Here is a 21,073-nt window from a genome sequence, read left to right as displayed (position 1 = left end):
TCATCACTGTAAATGGGAAAGAACTCGAGGAGGTCGACAAATATATTTACCTGCGTCAGCAGCTGAGCAGAGACAACTCATTCTAAGGGGAATGCAGTAGGAGACAAAAGGCAGGGTGGGCAAGTTTCAACAAAATAAAGATGTATATAATGGATGATTAGCTGCCCATAAAGAAAGGAAAGAACCGTTTAATTTCACTGTTCTGCCAGCAGTGATATATGGAGCAGGATGCTGGTCAATGACAAAAGCGGAGGAAGAAAAATTCGCTGTCACATGGAAAGATGAATGTGTAAGACATCACTCTGTGATCATATACCGAATTAGGAGATCATAAGACGTACAGAGGTGACCAAAGTAGTGCAGGCAATGTGTGACACAAAGCGAAGATGGGTTCGTCGTGTAATCCGCAGCCAAGACAACAGATGGACAACCTGCACCAGTGACTGGATCCTCAGAGACCTCAAGTGACCTCTGGGCAGACCAAAAACACGCTGGGCTGATCCCAGGACAAAACTCTTTGGACAGAAATGGAAAGAACATGCTTGCAACAAAACAGAATGGTGTGGCGTCAACTTGCATTCGTGGAGGGACGGATGAGGACAAGCCAGACAAAGGTGACTTTCTTTGGTAAATAATTTACAGTATTTTCAAAATAACTGTTTGGGTAAAGTCTGAAGCACACCAATGATGTGAAAGAGTGTGAGTATGAGGAACTATGAGATTATTGTATATTTTCTAGTGACTATATTAGGAGTAAATCTCATTGGGTTATTATTATAATTGATTGATTATTACTTCTTTGTGTTTGGTTGCTGAAGGGATGCCTCTTCTGAAGACCCTATTGTTTCTCTGGTCTTTTTTCCTACTCCACATCCCTGTTGGTAAGTTTTATTTCTAAATCATTAAAACTTAGTTTTTAAAATTGTCATTTCTTTCATTTTTGTTACATGTCCCATTTTTCAATGTTGTCATTACCTAAATTAAGTAGTGCCCAGGTTTGTTTGTTTTTTAAATCAGGCCTCTCAACAAATTCCCAGGATAGCCCACTTCATAAAATTGACCCTATGAGGAAAATTTCCATTAGTAATGTTGTCTTGAAGTTGCATCTCATTTACTTTCCTTTGTAATAATTTTCTAAAAAACAGCATACTGGCTACAGACTTCACTTTAATTTTCCTCTACTTCTACTGGCAGATCCTCAGCTGGTGACGTTTTTACCACCTGAGGATGTGTTCCTTTGTGTTTTCTTAACTTCTACCTCTATTTCTCCAGTCTATTCCCAACTTGCTATTTAGGTCTGTCTATCTTGCCACAAATTATTTTCCAATCATTTTTACTACCTTTCTGTCTCAGTGACTGAATTTTTCCAAAACAGTCCTTTAGCAGGTTCTTCTTTTCCATGGAGATATTATAAGGGAGGTGCTTCAGTGTCTATGTATGGCCTGCAGGAACAAGCCTATAAAGGAAATTCTAGTTTGCACTGTGTGTCTTCTACACCAGAAGAAGGTGACAAAAGTACTGCAAAGCCTCCCAGGGATTATCTTGTATAGAAGGCCTCCCCGGAAACTCTATCCTAGCTCATGCTGGAGCCCCAACACAACACACAGGTGTGACTGGGACATTCCAAGGCATGCTGAGGGCGTGGCCAGCATCAGGACCCAATTCTGGGGCAAGCGACCAAGGCTTGGGGTGCTGTAAAGTAGACAAAAGTTTAACAAACCGAGGGGAGGCACCGAAGCACGTTACTATACCTAGTTATTCTGCAGTGACAATAGCTCATAGGGAGCCACTGCAGCTGGGGCCCAGGTTAGGGCTGTTCTAATCTGCACTGTGCCTCCTCACCCTCATTGGGCGTAGCACTAGTGCATAGACCATAACACTTAGCGATGCAACTACTATTGCAATGTTCATGGTAGTAGTAACAGGTAGAAACACATTTTGATTTATAGAACATATAATCCAAGTAAAAGAGATATTGTTGCTAAATGTTGAAATAAGTCCTGTAATGTTTTATAAAAGTAGAAAGTGAAGTGAAAAATAACTATGTTACTTTCTTCTGGGCATAGATAAAAAGTTATGTTAAGACATCTCATTTCTCTCCAAAGTGACCATTCAATAAAATAAAATACAAATATTAGACAATAGGAAAGGCAGGATGGGGAGCAGAGAGAGGATCAGGCTTTGGAAGATGGTTCCAATTTTCTTTTGCCATCTAGAACAAAGTGAAAATGAGCTCCTTTTTAAGCTCTGGCAGGAAACTGATGGTTGTGGTCCTTGGTAAGACACAGTGGTGAAAGACAAATGCACTTCTAGTCTCCCTTATGAAGTACAAGCTGCCTTAAATGGTACCATTTCAGAAGTGCCTTCACATTTTCCCAGACATGCACACAAACATTAAACACAGTCTAATGGGCTAACTGTAACTCAATCACAAAGAGTAACCCCAGCTTCTGAACAACAGACTCTCACTAGCCATTCTAAATCCAGCAAGGTCCCTTTATTACCCTGCCCCTAACATTATGAACCTGAACACACACACACACACACACACACACACACACACACACACAGCTGAAGGGAATCAGTCCCAGGTATGTGGGACCGAATCCCCTTTTAGGGGAAACCCAAGATCCAGTCTAAAATCTTCCCCAAACCTCTTCATGAAGTAATAAACCTGTCAAAGAAACATAATGTCTATAAAAAGCTGAATAATGAGGCTAAAGGATCATTTCTTTGTTTAACATTTGTATATAGCCCCTGAAACTAATGACCCCTCCGTAAAAGTATTCTGCAAGGGGATTTTTTCTTTTGTTTTCAAAGGTAGCATAAACAGTGGAACAACCAAGAAGGCAGAAGCTAAATATTGCACAATTATTCATTGTATTTAGAAAACAAATCAGACATGTACTGAAGAGTAAAATGCTTTCCCTTTATTTCCTTTTCTATACCAATTGCCTGATTGCTAGACCCAGAGATCTAGGTTGCTTTTTGTATCACCAGCATGGACTACTCTCAATTTCTCTCAGTAGTAAGTGCAGCAAGAGAGGAAAATGTCATAAAAGTTACAAGTGAGTACAAAATATTTCCCCTAACCTGACTGATGTCTTCCATGTATTATTGACTTCTTTTCTGTGGTCAGCAGGGATAACTCAGCTGGACATTGGAAGTTATATCCAAAAGATTTGAGGGTAATGACTCGGATACTACTTGGGGTATTTTTAAAGTCTTTGTAGAGTGCTGTTATCAGGCAAGTGAAATTTTCATCTCAAGCTTTAAATCAGATCTCAGTCCACCCAACAGAAGTCAGTGTGATTCAAAGCAGAGAAACTGAAACATTCATTCATTCTATAGTTCTCGGACTATATATTAATAGTAAGAGGCATCCGCAGTTACCTCTGGAATTGGGTTTTTGTCGGTGAAGAACTCTTTAAATTTAGCAGAATTTGGTTGATTTTGGAGCACCAAATAAACTGAACTAATAGGAAGCTATTTCTTTTTTACTGGAAAACTACTGAAAGGTAAGAAAGTTAAACTCTTCTTTTACAGTATACACATAGAAAGTCTCATTACTAAAGTGACACTTACTTAACAAAATTGTGGTGGTGTATTAGAGCCTTTATTTTCTATGCTTGAAACCTGGAGAGCATCATGAAGCATGTAATCCAAAGAGATGCCTACATTTTATTTTGAAACGTTTGTGCTAAACTACCTGGACAAACAGTAGCTTCAACTACAATAGCTCCTGACAGCAGTTAGTAAATGAAAATGTTCCATTCTCAAGTCAGCCTCTACACAGAGTCGTCCTTTGTAACTTTAAAAGAGTAAGATCATCCATCTAGAAATTAGTGGAGAAGGAACTAAACCAAATCCCAGACATGAGATGCTTCCAGATTTCAGAGAAGTTCAAACCTAGATCCACATTTAGCAACTCAGTCCATCTCTAATATTTTATAGCTAATATTTCATGTATGTCCAAGTCATAGCTGACAATTTGTTAAAAAAACTATGATGGTATTGGCATTTCTACAACTCTTCACAAAAACATTACATTTTTATTTACTGGCAGCAAGCAAAAACCTTGAGAAGATAAATATTGAACAAGAGAGAACAAATGAGAAGTATTGTTCTCACAGGAAAACCATGTACATCACTGTGAACCAAGAACACCACATATTTACTGTAACATTTCACTATGATTTATTAAATAGATTTGAACACCCTGTAAGAGTGCATTCTCTCTTCCTTGCAGTGTGCACTCTCCAACAGATGATTTCTTCTTTATGTTCACTACAGATAGTTTGGCACAGAAGAAACCCTCAGTAATCATGATCTCTGGAGGCATGCCAAATCCTAACTATTTCCCATTTAAAACAGCAAGTTTCACTCTTCAAGATGGAACCACTATTGAAATTGGGGAGGCATTGATGAAAAGAATCCTCCAGTATTCCTCCACAGAAGGGTAGTTTTTAAAAGCGACGTGACATGTCTTAATCAATTTAGTATCAGGTCCAAGATTAATAAAAAGAGCTGATCTTTTTAATACAATACCCATTTACTTGGAGAGATTGAGTTAAAGTGATTGTATTTTAATCTTTAATGTAAACTGGTTCATTGTTCATTTTTCAAATAACTTTTTAATAATCCATTATTAAATAATGAAAACTGAATTGTTTCATTGTGTCCATCATCCTGTTTTTTTATTTTAAGGACTGAGCCAATCAAAATATAGAATTTCTGCTCCATGGAGAATTCTGATATTTCAATCTTTTCATTACAAATTGGGCACAAAAGTCAAAATATTTAACCTTTTCACAGAATGAAACGTTCTGAATTTTTTCTGTTTAGATTCAGCCACAGGGCAAGATTGTAATGAATCCTGAAAGATGGAGTCTGGCAAGGAAGCCTGTCCTATTAGGGAGAATAGGGGCATAAGGGGCCTGAAAATACAGCTCTGATCAGGTACCATGGTGACATAAGTGGACACAGAAATTAACGTTCACCTGACCTGAGACAAAATACTTCATTTCAATTTTGCTGATGGATAATTCTTCAGAAAGTTTTCTTTTCCTGTGGAAAATTTCAACAACCCCCTCTTTGAATAGGAAAATGTTTCATTCCAAGTATGACCTACTTTGGTTTTCATTTCTGAACACTTATGTGAGGTACCCTAACCAGTTCACCGTCTGCAAACTGTCAGATGAAACAATAACAGGTTCATTTAAATCCATGAGCATTTTCTTTAGTGAAAACTGAGAACTGATCCTGCAGCCTCTAACTAATGCACAGTCTCATTTAAGTCAGTGAAGGAACTACTTATAAGAGTAAGATCTAATCATGATAGTGAGGATGTGCAGGATCAGTCTCTAAAGTAAGCACTTCAGGATTTGATCCATGATCCTTTATATTTAACAACAGCTACACACAGGTTGTTCAGAAATCATGCTGCATCAGGGCTGCAAAGGGCTGTAAATGTCTCTGTACTTTATAAAGTGTCATGGATACAAATGAAGAATAAAACTTGTGTTTCAGAATTCCAGAGTTCTTGTCCTGGCTAAGGGATTTACAGATGAGTCTCCACAATCCTCCCACTGCCAACTACACTCCTGATCAGGGCCAAATGGAGATAAGTGTCACCATCGGCAGCCAGGACAGCTTGTCTAAAGTAAGACTGAAAAGATAATCAGTACTGGCATGGCAATGCTACATTAACTATATAGTTTATTAATTATATCTACAAAGTTTAGTTCACAGGGAACATAGCCCTTCATTGATTCCCTTCACTTCATTTCAAATAATATAACCTTCCCCTAACACTGAAATATTAATAAACATAGATCTGCTACTTGTATGAAGAAGTGTGTTTAATTTGTTATATTTTTTGTTCAATGGCACAAAAGTTCTAAACATGTTTTCACTTAAGCAACTAATTTTGAATTGAAAAAAAGTGCTAGTTTATTATACAACTTTTATACAAGGGAAAAATTATCCAGCATAGGTGAAACCCTGTTCCTACTGAAGTCAATTGCAAAATGTCCATTGGCTTCCATGGAGCCAGGATTTCATACTCTGACTCTGTTTGTACTTGCCTTATTCACAGCAGCAGGATAGGATAACTTGGATAATTTGGATAGGATAACTTGTGTGAGTGAAAACTATATGCACGAGTAAGGTAAGCAGGCCTTAGTTTCTTTTTCCTAGTTTCTATTTCTATTGCAATTGACTTATTTTAAAATTATATGGTAAAAATGAGAAAGCAAGCAATTTTTCAGTGATAGCGTGCTGTGACATTTTTGTATTTTTATGTCTGATTTTGAAAGCAAGTCGTTTTTAAGTGAAGTGAAACTTGGCAGTATGCTGGACAAATCAGACTTCTGAATGGGGTACAGTAATCTGGAAAGGTTGAGAGCCACTGATGTAATCAATACAAATAATCCAACCAGAGTATATAGCAATGTGTATAATATTCAGGAGGAAACATCAGACTGTTGTAAAATAAATTATTCTTATTGGGAAGGTGTTTGAAATGCTTGTCAATCCTGGAGATAATGTCCTTTTAGAAGACCCCAGCTACCCAGGGACTCTGTCAGCAGTGAGTATTGGTTATGTCTGCAAAGCAGTGCAAAGTTTGTCCTAAAGTCAAGATGAAGAGGAAAAGTTGCAATATATGATTTGTCTTACTGATTTAAGTATGCATCATATGTGGCTCACAGCTATGGATATCTGGTAAGCTATATATTGTAGCAGAGACAGATCTGTTTATTTCAGTAGTCATGGGTACATTTTGAATAGGATCTCTTTCAGGCTTCCACCTGTGCACATACAAAACTAGGCACATGTAATATATGCGTTCACTGGACTTTCAAGGCCAATGGATTTTGAAGGTGTAAGTTTAACATGTATAAACAGGTTTATGACTCTTGAAAACAGGGTGGATTGATTTAAATCACCCAATAGAAAGCCTCCATTTAAATAATTGATTTTAATCAACTTTTCCATTTGAACTTCAGTTATTTTCTAAAGAAAGGTTAATTCTCGGGTGTTGATATAACCATTAAAACATGTTAATTTACAACTAAGTAGATCCTTTACACTAGATTTGGTACATATTTTTGCTACATAGGACAGTACATTGTAAGTATACACATTTACTTAAGCAATTATATAGCTTCATATTTTCAGATTCTTTACTCTACATTTTAAATATATTAGAAAAAGGTGATTTATTTGCTTATTTACCAAATAATTAACTTCTGCTCATGATTTATGTCAAGCTGCATTAGGATGGTAACTGGGATTTAATTAAAACACACAAAACAGCATATATCATTTAGGTTTATTAAACAAAACCATCTTTACATTCTGGGTAAATAAACTTCTCTTCTCAAAACGTTTCCCATTTGCAGCTAAATTATAACAGGTTCAAGCCTCAACATATTTTGTATTAAATTCAGATTTCATTTTAAACGTGTTTATTTTAAAAGAGAAAAACAATTTAAAAACAGCAACATCAAACTTTCCAATTTAAATAACAAAGTTTTCCCCAAAAAATAATTTTATTTACCTTACTGAAAGTGTGGACACAGGTGTTTCTAGCTACCAAGTGTGGACACATACATAGGTCCACCTGCAAAAGCATGATGCATGCACAAATGAAGCTTGGCCTTTGGAAAATGTCTTTGCAATCTCAGATGTTCTTTTATATGACTATCTGAGCCTTGAGTTTTCCATGAAATGTCGGGATACATCAGGCTGCACTGAGGTGAAGAATGACAACACACTGCAAGGCACTCTTCATTATATGATAGCTAGGGATCCTAGTGCCTTGAGAAAGCATAACAAAACACTGTGATGAGTGTATTGAGGAGTTCAGGGATCCTTCTAGAGAGCCGCAGAAACAGCTACGCAGCTAATGCTCCTACATCAGATATACATTTATTTGACAGCCCAGCAGAACCAGCAACTTTTTATCCAAGTAAGCTATCCCATGCAAAAAACCTAACCAAATGCAAAAATTAGGCTCTTACTGTAACTTACCTGAATTACATGTGTGTTGTCATATTATCTATATGTGCATGTATGCATATACACAAGTAATGCAAATAAGTTATAGTAGGAACTTCACTTTTGGAATTTTTCAGACTTATGCATGTCAATTCCCTACCTTAATTGTTGCATTCAGTTAGCCTGTTGCATGGGATAGCTGTGTAATATCGTTTTTTATGGGGAAGGTGTTGGTTCTATTAAGCAATTAAATAAATATATAGCTGAATGTGAGACCATTAATTGGGACTATGTATAAAATATGGACTATGTTGTGAGAAAGATTTTAGGACATAAACTTCAGATTTCCACATTACTTATGAGTAACCATATCAGTGGTTTTGTAATGTGCATTTAAGATTCTTTGAAGTTAGTCAATCTAGTTTCCCAATTTCCCATTTCAGATCAAATTTAAGGTAAAGAATTTTTAATTATTTTGATGAAACATGCACAGAAATTCTATGGCTTCACTGACTATTTCTGAACTGCTGACTGGGCTACCAGATTGCATGTCATGTCCATCTTCTTTCTATTAATAGCTGGAGCCACTGGGCTGTAACATTATCAAAGTCCCTACTGACAAGCACGGTATTATTCCAAAAGCTCTGAAAGAAATTCTTTCCAGGTGGAGACCAGAAGATGCAAAAAAGCTAACAACAATCTCCCTAAGTTCCTCTACACCGTTCCAAATGGTAATAATCCAGCTGGAACCTCACTGACTGCTGACTGCAAGAAGAAGCCATACCAGGTATTCAGCAGGAACCTGACATCAGAGTTTTCATATAGAGAGAACGTTTTGTTTGCTATTAACCAATTTATAATACAGAACTAGAATATTTTCCCCATGATAACATGTTGATTCTGGACCCAGTGAAAGTATAAAAGATCCCAGCTGCAAATATGTCTATTTCTGTTCCTTGTCATCCTTCATGATCATTTTCATGTCCTACACCTGGTGGCATGGATAATGATAGCCCCAGAGAGCCACTCAGTCATTTACCCTGTTGTCAATGATCACACTACTGTCTTATTCTGTATACTAAAATATCACATCATAATTGCTGCAAATAATCGACAGTTTCAAGACCTGTTCCTATGATTTCCTTATAACAGAAGATGATCCATATTATTTCCTTCAGTTTGAAAAGATAAATATTCACTTGTGCTTGTTTGTATTCCTGTCACACATGCTGTCACTTTGACAAGGAGAAATACATTTTCAGCTGTCCAAATTTAAATACAAATGTTTAGGTGACCACTGTACCCAACAATCAAACATCTTGCATTTTACATATGTTTTGGCAGACAGAGAATCTCAGGGTTGAACTGGACTACTATAATGTTTTCCTACACAGAAAGAGTTGCAGATCAGTTGTTCAGTAGTTAAAGACATTTATTAAAATGTGCACTATCAAAGGTTGGAGGCTCAAAATATGACTCACCTTAAAATTTCTTTAGCATGACAGGAAAGTTGGGGCAAATGCATGCATACGCATTTGAAATAGTCTAACACCCAGGTGCTTGCTAATGATAGAATGTGCATCTTTGAAACCCACTTGTCCCTATGTGGGTGCAAAAAACCAACCTTGCACACATATAGGCATTAGAACTGCTTAAGTGTGTACATGGATGTTTGCACCCGTGTGTGATATGCGCCATTCTACCAAAACATTATCATTCCCTCTATATAGCTCTGATTAAAAAGAGTCTCACATCTTTTACTTTTATGGCTGCAAAAATATTTTGAAACTAGAATGTCACATGCTGTAAAGCAAACTTTGGCAATGCCATAAAGCTCAGCTGAGGACGAGCAGCTCATTAGAGTGCCCTTATGTACAAATAATTGCCGTGTTGTCCCTACTGCCCTCCCCCCACACCTTTTTTTTTTTTTTTTGCGGAGCCAAACCCTGTGAAGCACTCTTTAGGGTGCAGTGTCTTCATTTGTGCTAAACATCAAAGCTGCTTTTGACATTTTTTCCCTCTCTAAATTCCTTGGGATATTAGGAGCTGTCCTTTCTTGGTTGAGTTTTGAATGGGCAGCAATGAGTACCCTGTCATTGCTTTAACTCTGCAAATAAGTCTGTTGTTTTAGGAATCCTCTGTTCTCAGTCAGCCGCTTTTTATCATTTAACCTGAGGTCATACTCCCATGAGGCCTTGTCCCTCAGCCTGTCACCAGAGTCTTAAATTCAATCCCTATGTATGTGCTAATTCCTTTTGTTTTGTGTTTTATTTTATTTTGTGTTGTGCTCTTTATAAATATATCAAACCGAGGCAGAGCTATTTTACACAATGCATAATAGAACTGAACAATTGGATTTGATCAAGATTCACTCACCACAAATGTAGTGATCTATCAGTCAGATACTAACAAAGGGATAATGCTGAATCCACGTAAAAAACATTAATGGATTGTATATCTTTGAATTAATGCTTTTGTCTTTCCTAGGTTGAGATTAGGCTTTTTAACAGGCCCCAAACCTCTTATTGACAGAGTTATTCTACATATGCAGAGTTCAACGATAACCAGCACTTTCACACAGGTAAGTACCATCGCACAGTTACTCAATTATTTGACCGGATTGTTTTTAAAAACTAAGCGCTTGATCCTGCTCTGCATCAGCATCAAGCATATTAGGAGAAATAGCAGAAAAGCACTCATCTGTATGCAAGTGAGTCTACATCACATGCTTCTCAGGGATGCATTCATCAATGATGTGTGCATCGTGCTGTGCTTGGAGTCAGGAGTTATATTGTCCAGGCACACAAAGTGATGAGTGCCATACAAAGCACTTTCCAACAGAAGCTCTTTTCACAAAGAGCAATGCATACAGCCTCAAAAACTACTACTACTACTACCTATAGTCTAAAGATTGTAAATTAAGGCACATAAAAGCTTAAGTAACTTGACCAAGGTCGCATAAGATATGTGGTACAGGTGAGATTAGAAACCAGATCATCTCACCTTCAGCCCTCTGCTTTAGACACAGGACCTGCTCACCGTGCGACTGGTGATTTATATCATGGACTAAATTCCACCCTCCGTTACACCCATACCTACAATGGATGTCACTGAGGGCAGAATTTGACACTGTCATGTCATTCAAGTAGTAGTAGTGGAAAAGAGGACAATTTTGAAAAGTGAATGGCATAAGCCCAGTACACCTGTGGAATCCTTACAGGGACTCTCACTAAAGTCAATGGGCTTTACAGAACTGGCTCTATGGAATTTAGGTTATGACATTAACACGTATGTTTTTCTCTCTCTCTCTCGCACATCGATCCTAATGTCAGAACTTCTTCATAAATGGGAGCAAAAGGGTTTGCTGGAGCCTGTAGACAGGTAATATAGTACTATAGTTTATAATTGTTTTTATTTCATACCTGGCTTCTAGTCCCAGCTCTACTGCTGCTCGGGGGAGTCACTTAAAAGTTCTGTGCCTGAGTTTCCTCATCTATAAATGGGGATATTATTCCTACTCTTGCAAAGTTGCCTGAGATCCATGGATAAAAAAAAGTGCTACATAAGTGTTATGTATTATTATTACTATTAATAAAGTCTATATTAAACCTCCCCCCAACCACATTAAATCTCCCTTTATGATCAAGTCATGAATCCACAAAAGGAATGAAATTCTGAGCTTTATATGTTGAAGGTAACCATGTACCATTTTCTGATATATTGAACCTTTCATGAGACTTTAAAAAAAAAAAAAAGCTTTTTCTAGCTAAAGATAACCCTATGTTATATAGGTCTGCTCCAGGGCCCACTAAAGTCAATGGGAAAAAAAACATTGTCTTCAGTGCACATTGGATAAGGCCCTAGATTGGACACAGAAAGCTATTCCTTATCCCAAAGTTATGCTGCTACAGGCTGCACAATGTATCTGCCATAGTTATTTTTTCCATTTTAGCAAATCCACTATTCAGAATGTCTCTATTTTTCTCATTACCTGCTCACTGCTCCATTGTTCACCAGTATTTTTCTACTGGGTTTTTACTATCTGCTTCTTGTTTTCATGGTCTTTCTTAAGTATAATAGGTAACAAATAATATCCAAGTCAAACTTTCAAACCCATAATGGTTGAGAGGGTTCAGAGTCAGACTTTACACGTCCTCCTTCCTGAGTTGTAAGGTTATTTATTTACTTACTTACATAAAAAATCGAAATGCAGGTAGAAAACCATATTGATATGGAGAGTGATCCAGAGTAGCACTTAGCACCGATTTCCAATTAAACTGTTGCTGAGTTACATACAAGGTAGTATTTAATAATTGTATGACTGACTCATATCCCCACCATTCTTTAAAATAACGTACTTCTTTGCTTCCAGGTTATTGGAATTCTATAGGATCCAGCGAGATGCAATGCTTGCAGCGGCAGACGAGTGGTTAAAAGGTCAGTGAATGCAACACACACTCATGAACACCTTCTTAGTGGTATTAATGTATATGCAGATAGCCATGGAACAGCACAGATTGATAGATGGTAGGACAGAAACTCAAAGACCAGGATAATGTTTAACTTAGAGCTTGTAAACATGCCAAAGTTTCACCATTTTAACTAAAGGTGCAATATTGCACTTATTTAGTTAAGCCAAGCAACTTTGCATGTGGACACTTTATATTGGTTTGAATCTGGTTTACATCAGATAAGTTACCCCCCAGTAAACAACAGTGGGGATGACAGGGAGCAGTTGGTTTATAAAAAAAAATATAGAACATAGTAAAGGTGCACGCACTGATTGGTATTTTCTAGCCTCTATGTTCTGCTATTCATTGACTCACCTTTCAGTTCCGATTCCAACTCGTATTTATCAGCTGCATTGCTTAAAGTCCATAGTGTACACTCTTATGGGAAAGCTCAGGAACTTGGCAAGGTTGATTAATGAAGTTTCCAAGGAATGCTTCACTCAGTGTGGGAGTGTGTGTGAGGGGTGTGGGGGAGAGAATAGAGAAGAAACTGGGTACCGACTCCAAGTTCAGAGGAGTGGCCACTACACAAAGATACAGCAAGACTGTCTTGGCTGTCTGAGATGGAGCAGCCTTCTCTCTGTTCACCATTCCTTCCTCTGGCCAGTTTTCCCTTTTAACTGCCCCCACTCCAGAACAAACCTTGCAAATGCACCTCATTGGCATTGAACAGGCCCAGAGGAGCTCGTTAGTCTCCTCTTTGTCAATGTGAGGGCATGCCCCTTCACAGGAGTGAGTAAGGTGAATCACTCCGATGTAAATAGCTCCAGAGAGGTACCACCACCTTTGGAGGTTTGTATGTACTGGTTCAAACTGGTTCCAGGAACAACAGACAAGGAAAATTTTTTTTGACATAAAATAGCTGGGTTTAAACTGACGGAGGACCATCTTTTTGATCCTGCAAACAATTTCCACAGGAAAGGTGACTTTACATAATCCCTTTTTGGGGCAGAGTTTATAGTCCCAGCTCTGGACTGAATCCTGGCACCTTTACTCCACTCCGGAGGAATCAGTGGGCCAGAAACCAGCTGGCTCTCCCAACCAAGGCATATCCCCAGTGGAAAGGGGATTCCCTGGTGATTGAGGGCCAGTGAAATGGCACACTCTGACAGACACACATACAGCCTGTGGCATAGCAGCATGGCAGCATGTGCACCTTAGGAAAAAAGGGGCATGTTGGGGTTGGGGATATGGCTGGGAGGGTTCTGGCTATTTTGGACTGCCATACCAGTGCAGCCAGCATGTAAGTAAAAGGAGCCCCTCAGGCTTATAATAGAAGCAGGACCAGCCGCAGGGAAAATGGCAACCTCGGCAAACTTGTATTTTGGCTGACCTCCGCTGCCTCCCTGGCCCTCCCATCATCTCTGGCCCCTTCTGCCTCCCCATACTCCCCATTCATCCCACGTGGCTCCCACTGAATCCCCAGGCTCCCCACTCTCCCTGCCAGGCCCCACTGCCTCTTCCCCACATTGCCCGAGCTCCTTTCCTTGGCCTCACGCCCCAGGCCCACCTTGCTTCTTGCCTCCTGACCACGGTGCTCCGCTTACCACGGCACCCTGGGCGGTTGCCCATGTCACCCACCTATAAGGTCAGCCTGGAATAGAAGCATTAACTATAGGGGTCACTACCAGTTCCACGTATAATAAAAAAGACTACTTGGCAGAACACAGTTTTTGCTGCACCTGCTATGTGAAGTAAAACAATTTTCAGATCTTATACTTCATAGTGCCTTTTATATTCACTCTTTCTCAGTTTAGTCTTGAAGCGGAAAGGGAAATTTTTTGAAACTGAAAATTCATGTGATAGGAAAACCATTCCCCATAATGCTCTGGTACTAGCAGTTCCATTACCCTGGATCTCTTGGCATTTCCACTTATGCTGTAAGATCGGAGCACATTCTAGACTTCATTCTGGGAAAAGAATCAGAAAGGCTACATAAGGTAAAAGTTAGGTAATGTTTATGGTCTAGTAATCTCAATATCATTAGGTTGTCCTGCCTATTTGTTTAGTACTTGAGCTCCAGCAAGACTTTTAAAAGGGAAGCTAAACTGTAATTGAGAAGAGCTAAAATTAAAACAGAATAAAACTAGTCAGTTGTAGACATTGAACATATAATCAAGAAGAATGGTGGAAAAAGGTGAATATGGAAACTGCCTGGGTTATTGTTGGCTTTTGTTTTTTTGTTGGGGAGGGGTTGAATAATCAGCAATTAATTCCACAAACACATAGCGTGGAAAAAATATATTTTAAATTCTGGCAAAGTCAAAATAGCATAAAAATTATTAAATGTATATACAGGGCACCACCACAGTAGTATCAGGGTGCACTTTACATAGTTTAGACCGGCAGAGAACCATTTCCCCAATGGGAGCATAAACTCAATGCCCCTCGTAGCTATCAAGCCATGAAACAGGAGGATACCAGGAGGGAGACTGTAAAGGTAAATTCCAATGCCTCCCATTAGTAGAAAGTCTGAACAAAGATGCCTTTTTCTGATTCTTTCCAAATGTTGCCAGGTTGGGTCAGCTGGATTTCCAGTGGGTGCAAATTGCAGAGGTGGGAGCCTGCCAGTGAGTACACCACTCTGCTCCCAGCTCCTGTGAGCTTCTCCTGTAGCTCAAACAGCGGAAGTGTTCTCACCAATGCAAAGGCAAGGTTTAGAGAGAGAGGTGATCTGTAAAATAACTAAGGCTTAGATCTCTTACAGCTTCAAATACCTCCTCAAAATGTTATACCGCTGACAACAGAGCATCACTTTCAACTTATCCAAGCAGAGTAGAACATACGTAACCAGATCGATTTTATCATCCAGAGCCACTTCTCTGACATGCACTTGATGAATAGGGACACACTTCCATTTAGGCCTAATGAAAATAAGACACAAACCTGAGTGTCACCAGCAGTACACTGATGGCCAGAAGCCTATGGCACCTCATTGTCCGCCTTAGTGGCTACTCATATACATTGAACAAGAGGGGGAAAAGATTGTGTTTGTCCAGTTGCCACTATGTTACATCATCCTGCCTGCCAGGTATTTGGCATGTGTGACCCATATGTTTGTAGAAGCACCTGAACCACGGTGCCGCTGGAGGCTAGTGTCCTTTGGCTGAAGTACTGCAATGTAGATTTTCAGGCTCTGAACTTGTGCACATATGACTTACAGTTGGGGTTGCTCCCTCGCTATACAAAGCACAGCAGATTTGATTGATCACTGTACTGTCACAATTGCACCACTCCGTGGATCCAGCATCACAGGCAGAAGGCTGATAAGGCTAGGCTCCCACAACCAAATCCAGATGTTCCTGTATGTATCTGAATCTTCTGTTATGTCAGATGTATTGTGCATGTTTCCTTCCCTTCAGAGCATGATTTTCTAGTCAGTGACTTACTCTACAGTACAGGATTTAGACCAATGTAAACCAGTCCTGATCAAGCTACAGACATTGTCATTCACTTTCCTTTGGGTAAATAAGCTCCCTAGGACACATCTCAAGTACCCAGCCATCTATGTGTAACATCAATTTTCAGAGCTACTGTAAAAGGAAACTCTAGTTAACAAGATGTTTGATTGCCTCCAATAATCCGTATGTTTAGGATTGCATTCACAACATTAAATTAATTCTCATCTATTTGCTTGAGAGACAGGTGAAAGTGTATTATTATATAGGGGACAGGGAGGGTTATTTTGTGTTTTTACTGTCCGTGTTTGGAAGTAAGCTGGACACAAAATGGCCTGGCAACCTAGGTCTACCTCAAGATGTTATGTTCTTTAACAGTGCAGATAAGCAGGTAATGGACAAGAATGCAGGACCTGCAAAGAAGTAAATCCTTCAGGGATAATTATATTATCCAAGTGGCCAAGAGGGATGTCCTAGTAGGGAGTCTACTCTAGACCACCTAACCAGGCATAAAAGGTGAATGGGGCTTTTTTTTAAACAACTAACCCAAAATCATCCAAAGCACAGGACTTGGTGGTGATGGGGGATTTCAACTACCCAGACATGTTGAGGAAACAATACAGCAGGGCACAGATTATCCAATGAGTTCTTGGAACGCATTGGAGACAACTTTTTATTACAGAAGGTGGAGAAAGTGACTAGTGATAAAGCTGCTCTAGATTTGATTCTGACAAATAAGGAGGAACTGTTCGAGAATTTGAAGATGGACGACAGCTTGGGTGAAAGTGATCATGAAATGACAGCATTCATGATTCTAAGGAATAGTCAGAAGGAAAAACAGCAGAATAAACACAATGGACTTCAAAAAAGCCAGACATTAGCCAACTCAGAGAATTAGTATGTAAGATTGCATGGAAAGCAAGTCTAAAGGGGAAAAAAAGCACCTTTACAAATAACCTGGGGAGGCTGTGGAATCCCTGTCACTGAGGGTTTTTTAAAACGGGTTAGACAAATACCTGACAGGAATGGTCCACATAATATGTAGTGCTGCCTCAGTGCAGAGGACTGGATGAGATGACTTATCGAGATCTGTTCCAGTCCTACATTTCTATGATTCTATGTATGCTGGTAACAGGAAGACCTTACCTAACATAAGCTGACATCAGAACTGAATGTTCTTTGCCTCATTGTTAATGAGTTTACAGCCTACCATTAAATTAACTATACTGCAGACAGGCAGACATCAACAAATGAAGCTGGGGAAACCTATTTTCAAAAAGTGGGAGGTTACATACAAACACACTCTCTGTGAGGACTATTTCTTCTGGAGGAGCACGTAATTCTAGAAACAGCACTTTCAGTATGAGAAACTATGCAAACTGCTACTGTGCTGTAAGTCCAGATAACTTTGGCACTAAATGGTTACAAAACACAGCAATCTGCTGACATTCTGCATCATATTGGTCTGTCATGTGTTTTTGTTTAACTAACCTTTGCTTTATTTTATGGTTTTCTATTACTGTTAAGTTACCAATAGATCTTACTTAAGTTAAGGTAAACTGAACTGAGTATCTGACTTATCTGGAGCATTTACTGATTAGAAAAATATAGCTTTGACCGCCAAGAAAAGGCAAGGTAACTGCTTGGATACCTGTATAAAGGGCCAAGAAGGCCAAGGTCTTCATGCAAATCAGTACCACAAAAAAGCTGATGGAGTAAACTCTATATAATACTATAGGTGAAATCCTGTCCCTATTGATATCAATGGCAATATTCCCTTTTTGGTGTTTTCATTACAGATGCAAGACGTACTTTTATTCAGTGTCCATATTTGATTTACAGGTTTGACAGAGTGGAACATCCCTACTGCTGGAATGTTTTTATGGATTAAGATTAAGAGAATTTCCAATATATACCAAATAATCACAGAAAATGCTTTGGAGAGAGGGGTAGGGGAAGACCTAATGATGGGGAAACAGCTAAATTTCATGGTCGATCTGCTTTTTCTCACCTTGCTGTAGTTGCTCTGCCTGTTATTCCCTTCCCCTCACCGCCTGCTTCTTGGTCTTAGATGTGTATGTTACTCAGTTTGCTGCACACCTGCTGAATACCCAATTAGTACAAGTCCAAGTTTAGCACAGCTTGAAGTTCACCACTTACATCCATTTGCTGACTAACTCGCACCTGACATGTAATTTACACCATTGTTTACCACTCCACTACATTTGGCCTGTAGACTCCCAGGGGAGCTATATTCATTCAGTGCTTGCTGAATATGGCCGTTAGATTTTACTAGATACTGAAGCAAAGAATTCCCCAGTTTGATATTAGTTGTGGGTCTTTTCTGCCTATTAGCTATGTCTAAAATGAGATAAACTTAGTATAACTATAAACAGTTTCTGATACGGAATAGTGTAATGAACCTATTTTACATGCCATCCTCTCAAACTTCCTTGCATTCAAAACATTAAAGTCGGTAACATCTTTCTTAGGTGTCTTTGATTCCTGGACAATTGTTTAGCATTGATAGCTCAGCTCCTAGTCCCTTTGTCAGAGCTTCCTATTCTTTTGCTTCTCCCAACCAGATGGACCGAGTGAGTGTAACTGGTGTTGTTGGGGCGACTTGCATGATCAGATTCTATTATTCATGTGAATTTGTTGTTTGCAGGCAGACTAATATTGGACTTGAAGACCCTTTTTCTTGCACTTCTACCAAAGTAAAACTAGCATTTACTTTATGGAAAGTCATTAGTTCAAGTGTCATTTTAAAAGTTTGATTATTTACTAGACCCACTGGGACCAAGATTCTAATTTAAGTGTAAGTTGTCCTCTTGATGTGTGTGCATAAAATTTCCATTGATGAATCAACCACAGATCCATACACACACAGTTGTAGGTGAGTATAAATCACAGTCTTCTTCCTAACTGCTGCATAAAATTGATTTTCTTTTTCCTCTGTTAAGATGGTTATTGGTTTTCTGATACTGAGTCTGTCTCATCTAAGCTTTTAAATTTATAATACATTGTAGTGGATGTACAGATGAGTAGCAAGTTTGACACTCGTCCCCATCTTCCTGCCACTGTGAACCACTGCCTAACATTATAATATCCAGTGTTGTTTACCCCATAATCACATTTCAAATTCTCTCCAAATTATGCACCATAATCAACTCTGTTTATTTTGAATGGTGGAATGAATCATGCAAAACTGAAGAGAGATGATGAGGAGAAAGGCCCGCAACAAGAATACCTTAAAGTACAAAGTAATTTACTGAACAGTTAACAGCCCAGTATATGAACGAGCAGGGCCGGCTGTAGCCGTTTCGCCGCCCCAAGCACGGAGGCACGCCGCGGGGGGCGCTCTGCCGCTCGCCCGTCCCGCAGCTCCGGTGGATCTCCCGCAGACATGGCTGCGGAAGGTCCGCTGGTCCCTTGGCTCCGGTGGACCTCCCGCAGGCGTGCCTGCGGCTGCTCCACCAGAGCCGCGGGACCAGAAGGCCCTCCGCAGGCGTCCTGCAGGAGATCCACCGGAGCCGTGGGACCAGCGGACCTTCCACAGCCACGTCTGTGGGAGATCCACCAGAGCTGCCTGCCGCCCTCCCGGCAAGCAGCAGAGCGCCCTCCGCGGCATGCCACCCCAAGCGCACGCTTGATATGCTGGGGCCTGGAGCCGGGCCTGTGAACGAGTATGTAAGTCATTGCTTGATGATTAGTTAGAATCCTGTCTAAGTACTAATATGGCCCCCATTATTGTTGTGCCAAAGAATTTCACAATCTATAACATATTTATCCTCACAATACCTGTCAGGAGGGCATTATCCCCATTTTAAAGAAGGGGAGCTGAAGCACAGAGATATTAAGTGACTTGCCCAAGGTCACACAAGATGTCTGTGATGCAGCAGGGAAATGAACCCAATTCTCCCAACTCCCAGACTAGCACCTCAACCACTGTCCCATCCTTCCTTCTACCTGTCTCCAACAGTGACCAGTTCCAGATGATTCAAAAGACAATGCAAGAGCCCCTATGGTGGAAAATTACAGAATAGTCAGCCCACAGGGGAAGTTTGTTCTTAGCTACGGTCATCTAGAGATTGGCTTATGCCCTGACGTGTGAGAGTTAATATCCCATCTATGTCTTTTGGTATCTAACTATGATAGTTCTTATTAACCATAGAAATGTCCAATCCTTTTTTTAAAGCCTCTTAAGTTTGTGATCCCTAATGCCTAGTGGCTGTGAGTTCCATGGGTTATTTATGCATTGTATATTATAAAGCACTCTCTGGGTATCTTGCTGTAATAGATACAAAATATGATTTAGAAAAGCAGCATAGAGAGAATCTGCACCACGTTTTCACAGGTTTAGATGAATGAGCAAGATTAGTGGCTGCTAATACAATTTTAGGGTAAAGAAAGCAAAATCTACCCGCAACTTTTTTACATACTTCACTACTTCCATGTGTATTTCTCAAGAGGCAATCTTATTTTGCTTTCTAACACATTTATTGTGCTCCCAAGACACAAGAATTGCAAATATGATCATACTTCTCCCTGCCGACTACAGTAGTTTGAGACTGACCCAGTCTGCTGCAGTAGTGGCATATTTCTCCCTCTCTCTCTCTTTACTACTTGGTGCTTTGTTTACTGCAGAACAATGTCACTATATTATCACTAAGCAGATGCTTGACACACTATGAAAAAATATTTTTTGATACTGACAATTGCCTTAGTGCTTAAATTCTGAAGCATAAGACAGCAACCATGGGGCAAAAGTACCAGCTCATCAAGCCATTGCAAACTGGTCAAATCCAGCTTTGCCTTGAAGGTCAAATTCTCAAAGCAGTGTGCAGTGGTGAGGAAAGGGTGTTGCGTTGGGGTGTATGTATATATATGCTCACACATACTTTGTGAGATATTGCTGAAATGCCTTGCAGACATAGTGTTCTGAACAACATGTATGTGGAAAAGCTGTAGGATAGAGTGATTATTAACAGTTTGATATCAGTGGTCATTGTGTTAGTGACTGCTGTCAGTATTATATCAACTCAACCTTTTTCTCTTTTTATTTTTTCATTGCAGGCTTTCCAGAATCTGGCTAAGCTTATAAAAGAAACTGTCTGTAAGGATCAGAACAAACTGGCATTTTTAGAAACCTGTTTTCATTGA

At 39.5% G+C, this 21,073-nt stretch overlaps 1 pseudogene; it reads left to right on the top strand.

The window, feature by feature from the left end:
- The first annotated feature begins 3,001 nt into the window (after positions 1–3,001).
- On the top strand, positions 3,002–21,073 carry LOC127047384 (kynurenine/alpha-aminoadipate aminotransferase, mitochondrial-like; annotated as a pseudogene).

Source organism: Gopherus flavomarginatus, chromosome 3 (genome assembly GCF_025201925.1).
Source record: "Gopherus flavomarginatus isolate rGopFla2 chromosome 3, rGopFla2.mat.asm, whole genome shotgun sequence".
Lineage (NCBI taxonomy): Eukaryota > Metazoa > Chordata > Testudines > Testudinidae > Gopherus > Gopherus flavomarginatus.
This window is presented reverse-complemented; position numbering and strand designations above follow the sequence as displayed.